We start from the raw sequence: 7666 nt of genomic DNA, 5'->3' as shown, positions 1-7666 counted from the left end.
TTTTCTGGTTCTTTTCCTTTCGTTGTATAATCTGGCTGAATATAAGTTTGGACTAAATTTCCTGAGTTCAGAGTTCTCTATAATAAAGGCAATAATAAACACCATTAGTTATTTATGTTTCCTTTTTGTTCGATGTCAATGTCATACACTTTATAATTAAGTTCATTTACCTTCGCACATGCGGCTCACTGCTCGAACCTAACCTAGTTATTAAGTTTCCTTTTGATACAAGTGACATTTTTGCCTTGCCCACTTGAAACCGGTCATTTTGTTCATAGAAAGGTTAAAGAAATATAATTATAAAGCCTTTTCGGCTGAAAACGTTAGTTCTTATAATGCTTATTCAAATACAGTTTTAATAAAACTATAATACTAATTAATATTCAGTTTTTAATTAAAAATAGTGAACTATTTTGACTAAAAATCAGCTTCCATCCACTACCATTTTAAATTTATACTGAGATAGATTAATTAGAAAATTACAGTCAAAATTTCAAAGACTGCACAAAAAAAGCAAGACACATCCTAGGATTCTTCAGTTACAATTTTCATTGTTAAAAATGTATTCTATCTGAATGTCCCATTTCTTTGATTTGAGGTTCTGGATCAATGACTCGTTGTAACTACTTGAAGCATATTTTGGGTTGGAGCTCTTTAACCATGTTCGATGACTATGTCGTCACAAGAATTAGCACCCCACTCTCCTAGTCTTTATTCCTCACAAACCTAAAGAAAGAAATCAATATGAAATATCAACAAATTCACAATGGAGATAAATTTGTTGTCCATCTCGATTGAGTCTGGAATTCGAGAATTTTCAGTATCGGAGGGAAATTTCTACCTAAATACATTCTATGCATCCTATTTGAATAAAGAAATCAAATATCTTATTCGATATTTCCAACATGAATACTTGGAACATTTATGTTTTTAAGAAAATTGTGTGATGAAAGTTAATTTTTCTACTGATATAATATAAATTTGCTTTTCCTTTAATATTAAGTTACATTTACATTCAGTACTTAAGATCTTATTTCGAACCCCTTTCTTAAGGGAACTGAAAATGCCAATATCTGGATTTATTAACAATGAAACTTTTTTCATTGTTCCATTTCGACGGTATTATTAAAATTGTATGCAATATACCTTGTTATGCTGCTCTTTTTAATTATCTAAGACAAAATTTCTCTTATTCTATACCGCCAAATCTATACTAATAATCATTCTCCTATTCTATACCGCCAAATCTATTCTAATAACCATTTTCCTATTCTATACCACTAAATATATCCTAATAACAATTCTCCAATTCTATACCGATAAATCTATTTTAATAACAATTCTCCAATTCTATACCGACAAATCTATTTTAATATCAATTCTCCAATTCTATACCGCCTTTATCTATAATACCGCCAAAGGAGAATGCATGAATACGAGCATGGAATGCGTTAAATATCTTGCTGAGGATCAAATGTCTTTTCACTTATATAGCTCGGAAGGTGGAAGAGGTGAACTTGTTTCAAAAATACAAATCCATTTAAAAGTTTCAATGCGAGATGCAACTATAATTAAATGAAACGAAGCTAAAGTGAGAAATATTCATCTATATCACCTATTTTATTTCTTTCCAGTACATAATTGGGAAAAAGAATAGGTGATGAAAATTCTTAAAAAAGTTATGTATTTCTGTATTTGGTCTAATTTTATGCTGTTATTTCGTTTTACAAATATTCTTTGGCTTGCACGTGTTTCACAATGAAATTTTCTATTAAAGAAGTAAACAAGTTTTGCATCATAAAATTTCAAATTTGTTTGTTGTTTCTATTTCAAAATCAATAAATGTAATTAAAAATTTGTTGTTTTCGTTTTCTTCATTCTGTCTAATAAAATTTTTTATAATGAACAAATATCCAAGGAAAAAAATTCAGAAGTTAATTCGAAGTTTCCTTTCAGGTTTTAGTCTCTATCTATTTGACTGAAATATTTTGTTTATGAATAATAAATGATTGATAAGTATTGATAATTGTAAAAAAGGATACCAATTAAAAAAAATCTTAACTATTTATCCTTCATTTTTTCACTGTTTTTAATATTGATGCAGCTCAATAAACAAAAAGGGGAAAAAAAATCTTAAAAGTACGAGTATTTTGCTCATAGAAAAAAATATTCAGGCGTCCTGAGAGAAAAATTTGCATTAAAAGAAGCATATAGAATTTTGTAGCAAATCGCATCTGCAGATGAAAATGCGTATATGAGAATCTTCAGCTTCAAATATTTTTGGGACTTTAATTTGTACTTGACGATTCTCAGGTATCCTTTTAAATTTTTTAAGAATTTTGGAATCAATTTTTCAGTTTAAAATCGTAAAACTGGATAATTTCTTAAAATGAAGCAAGCAATTTATTTGAAATATCTAAAAAATGAAATTTATTAGAATTTGTTTGTTACTGTATAAAAAAATATTTTATCTGCTTGGAGAGAATTTGAAAGGATAAATTTTGCTTCAGACTGAAAAACTCTTTTTCTTATAATTGTATCTGCTATTTTGATATTTCTTATCAACTACTGAATGCGTCCTCGATTCAATCTTTTATCTAGAGACACAATTTTTCTATTTACAGAAGTAAATTTTTCGTGCTCAATTTCTATTTTTAATGCAATTTTCTATCTTTGTTCTATTTCCTACATGGTTTTGTTTAAGCTCAAAATTTTGCATCGTATAAGTAAAATTCAAGTAGATGTTCATTTATCTAAATTTTGTTCAAAAAAACTCAATCATAAAGTTGAGAATATAATTTGCTCTCATCTTTCTCCTGTTTTTATTTTTATTTAAGTATGGTGGTTTGCTCAACAGCTGGAGGTTTCTTGAAGTTATCAATACTCTGCGCGATGAATGATAAGTATACCTACTCTATTCATTATCAATTCACTATCAATGTTTTTAAAAAATAACGTTTAATGGTACAAAGATTTTGCGAAATATTTGAAGTTATGAACATTTTTCAATAACACTTTGCATTTTCTGATTTTTTTTTATCTTTCTAAAACCTCCACCCGCCCCCCTTTTAATTAAAATGTCACACATCGTTTGATGATGACGGCGCTTGGAATTAAATACATTGCATTAAATAAGTCGATTATCTTGCTTGAATGTTCTTTTTTCAGGTCAGTCTTCTTCATCTAAAGAACTTTCATTGAACTCCTAACATTTTCCTAGAAAATTCGCTGTGGAAAAAGGTTAGATTACTTCAGGTCGCGATCCCATTTTTTAAGACTGCGCAATCACCGCTATTAATCAGTTTCACAATTTATTTTCTTGTGCTGCCATCTAACGACGATATTTAGAATGTTTTCAAGAGTCCTTGTTTCGATTTCATTTTATGCGACAGCAAAACCTAGACGGAATAACTTGTCTACATTAACATCGAAACAACTTATCGTGCTGCCATCTATCAGGTATAATTGTAAATAAAATTCTTCAAAGTTGCACTCTGTATAAATTAAAAACAAAGTCTTATTTTCGGAGTATGCATTTTTAAATAACCTGCAAATTGATTCCTTATTATAACAAATAATTTTTTTATGTAGTTTAGTGTAGCTTGTAAAAACATGCATAATTAAAATTCGTGAATGAATTTTAATGAAATGTATTTACGTTCATTTTTCCGTTCGCTCCTTAAATAATTTCTGGATCAAGAAAGACTAAATGGGAATAAACTTTTGAAACTGCTTGATAAAACTAGCATAATGAATAGCATTCCAAATGATTAATTTTTCTTTGAATTGTATTTAAGTCAAAGCAAATGAAGCAGTATGTACCCATATTCTTCCGAGCTCCCAAAGAACTTGCTTAAATGATTCTGTCACGTAATAAATATATAATACTCTTGATGCAAAATTTCTTTAATCTCCAATTTTCATTTTTAATATATCTATAAAATATGATTTTTTTTAGAAAACTTGAAATTCTTACTAATTTTCAATTAAAGAAATTAATCATAGGAGGCAATAGGTTATTTTCTGTCAAGGTAAAAAAAATAATCAGTGTGGCTTCCCCCTCTAATTTCATTATTATTGTTTGAAACTATTCAGTTATTTTTAATTTGTAATAAGTTTTTTTTTTTTTTTTTTTTTTTTTTTTGCAGAAATTTTTAACAGTGTTTTTCAACATGCAAAATTCTTTAGAGAAGAAAAATAACACAAGAATTCAATTTAATCATTTATTTTCTTTAAATGCCACTATGTCGTTTAAAGAAAATATCTGTTATAAAAAGAATAAAAAAGTGGAATAATAATAATAATAATAAAAGTAATTAGTTTTAAACATTTAAGATTATTTCTATCTATCTTTTCTGAAATGGTAAACAGCAACACCATCTATATTGTGATAAGTTAACTCATAACTCAACGTAATCTTATTTGTATGAGCTTAAATTACATAAGTAGATTTTTTTTCCAAATATGTAAGGAGACTTTCAATACTTTAAAATGTTACTATGAAATTTGTAATTAAAATGTTTAAAATTTTCCCGCAGAATCATAGACTTAAGAGTTCATTTCATTTATTATTATTATTATTATTTTTTTTTTAGAATTAGAATTGCGTAGAATTATTACTATCTTTGTTTCTGGAGTATTAAGAACGAAATATTTTCTTCAAATAATGACAATTACTCTAATATGATTCGTTGCATTTATCAATATCATTAAACAAATAAATAAAATTCCTGTTCTAACTCATTTAATTGAAATGTTACGGTTCTAATTCGAAAAGGGCAAAATGAAACATAACTGTAAACTTTCTTTTTCTGTGGAAGACATTCTAAGTTTATACTGACAGATAAACGGAATTGCTTTTAGCTCTCATAGATATTTGGCGAACTGGCACGTAAATGTATTAGCTGTATAATTAACAAAGAAAAGATATTTCGATTTCTGGTTTGACAACTTTATATGAAAATCATTTATTTTTATAGCAGTTATGATTATTATATAGCACAATATGATAATATGATAAAGTTATTCTTACAGTCTCCTATTTATTTTTTTAATGAGGTTAATATTCCTTATTAACACAAATGCATTAATTAGTTTTTATTGAAAGTAATAGAAGGATTATGCATTAAAGTTGCAAATTTCTTATTTTTTTCTCCAAAAATATATCCAAAATAACTTTCTGCGAATTTCCTTGGTTTGAGTTAAGTCTGAGATTGAAATAAAATTGTATAAAAAAGTTCTTGGAACGATTTAAATTTTTGAAGTTTTCCTGAGGTATATTTTGTACAATGACAATACTTACAATCAATCCGGATTTTGAAAAATTCAAAGCAGTTTGAATCAGATTTTGATCCTTTCAAAACATATCAAATTAATTTCTAAAAACCCTCCATACTGTGAAACATTAAATATTTTTTTTTTATTCATAATTTTTTAAAACCCACATGGAATTCTGTTTGTTAATGAAACAGTAATGAAGCATGACGACAGTAAATTTTTGATGAACAACGATTTATACCCTTAATTGAATTATGTAAAATGGTAAGAAAGTCTTAATATCTTTTGAAACGCGGAATAGCTTTCACTTTAAAAACAACTTGCAGAGACTTCACAGATTTGATTTCGAAATAATATGAAAAATGTAGAATATGTAAAAGTTTTATGATAAATCCCTGGGTATTTGAAATCGTTGACTACTTTCTTATATTCATAATTTTCATTATTCGTTCAAAATAAGCGAATTTTTGTAAAACACAAACCTAGTAGAGAAATAGGGAGATTTTTTCAAAAGTTACCGTTAATTAATTCCAAGGATATTTAAAGTTAATTGTAACATTTTCAAATATTTTATTGTCCTCTTATCTTATATATAAGGTATCAACATTATGAAATGCATTTTAATGAACCCACAGATTCACAGATAATTCCGTTCGTAAATATAATACCATTATACCACCTATATTATTTGTCGTTTTTGCGAACTACTTAACTGATAATAGATAGTCAATATATGTCTTCAAAATTCAAGAAAATGGCGAAATTCTCATGTATATTTAAAAATTCTTGTTTTTTAAGAATTAATTATATTTTTGTCTTTGTAGTGATGTAAGTTTGAAAATTTCATCTCGACGTGTTATTTCTCTTTTTTTATTGATAAATAAAACATTCTTCAAGTATCTTTTAATTGAAGCAACGAATGATCTGAGTAGATTTTCGGGCATAATGAACTTTTATTACTTAGTTCCTTTAAACTAAATTACACAGTTTGATTGGAATTGATTAAGAGAGTGAATTAAACAAACTTAGAATTCTTTGACAAATGACTCAAAGTCAGTTTTAAATGCAAGCTGATAGTAACTGAAACATTTTCGCTTGTTGAAGCACCCACTGTTTGATAGTGTTAACAACATACAAAATAATAATTTTTTTTACTTACGTTTCTATCTTGAATATTAAAAAAAATTACATTTAGAAGATTAGCATGTTTTCAGTCCGTATGGCGCTCTAAATACATTGAAATTTAATTATATCTAAAAATATAATTTTAGTATTCTAGTTTCTATTTTTAAATTAAGAAATCTATTATTTCACACTGGCGACAAAAATGCGAAATTATCCATTGAAACATCTAAAATATTAACTTTTGATACTTTCTTGAGTAACTAGATGTAATCAGATATTTTTTCTTCATTTAATTCTGAATAGGACTGATTTACCTTTGTCAACCAGGAGAAAGACTTTCCCTTGACAGTGTGAAACTGCCGAAACATTTTGATCTGAATTTTGAATCAAGCTCACATTTTTGAATCAAGCTCACATTTTGAATCAAGCTACAGTTTTGGAAGACTAGAACGGATCCTAACTATCTTTGTACATGTCTCATTACTTTCGTCCCAAAAATACAGGATTCGAGCAAACGTACCTCAGGACAGCATCATGATACATGAAACTTTTGTATTATTTCATCACTGTTTCTTTTTTTCGCCATTTCGAAAAACATCTTAACATTCTTTCAGTATTACGCTACAATATATAAAAAAAAGCGTTGTTTGCTCAAATTTTCCAAAATATTTTCCCGTTACAGCTTTACTTTCATTTTTATTTTTCGTGATTTATAGAGACAGAAACATTGATATTTTGCTACTTTCTATTAAAGAACTGTTTCATTACATCAGGTCTCTTTCAGGATTTTCATACTGTGTACAAAATAAGGTGTTTCGGGACAAGCATCAATCGAATTCATTTAATGTTTTTTTTTTTTTTTTCACATCAATGTATGCTGACAGTTGAAGTAAATATAAAGTGGCATTTACAGGTCTGTTTCTTTTAGCAATAAATGTTATACTATAAAAATATAATAAAAATATTAAAATTAGTATTGTTAGATTGAAACCTGTTTTCACCTTTGCAATGAAGCCGTTACTTTCTGCAGAATTTCTTAAGATTCCGATGATAGTACAATAAGGCCCCTTTTATAATTTACAATTATAGTTTGTTATAGAAAAGTTAATTTTAAGGAGTCTAACATTCATTATGTATCTTAATATTATTTAGAATGTTTTCCGATTTTCAGTAACTGAAATGAGATGGTTAAATTATTTTAGCTTTTTGCCAATAAGACATTTACAAGTCTATAGAATTAAAAGGTACTCTTAACATAAATTTT

The sequence above is a fragment of the Argiope bruennichi genome, chromosome X2 (genome assembly GCF_947563725.1).
Source record: "Argiope bruennichi chromosome X2, qqArgBrue1.1, whole genome shotgun sequence".
NCBI lineage: Eukaryota > Metazoa > Arthropoda > Arachnida > Araneae > Araneidae > Argiope > Argiope bruennichi.
The sequence above is the reverse complement of the archived record's forward strand: the minus strand, read 5'-3'. Positions refer to the sequence as shown.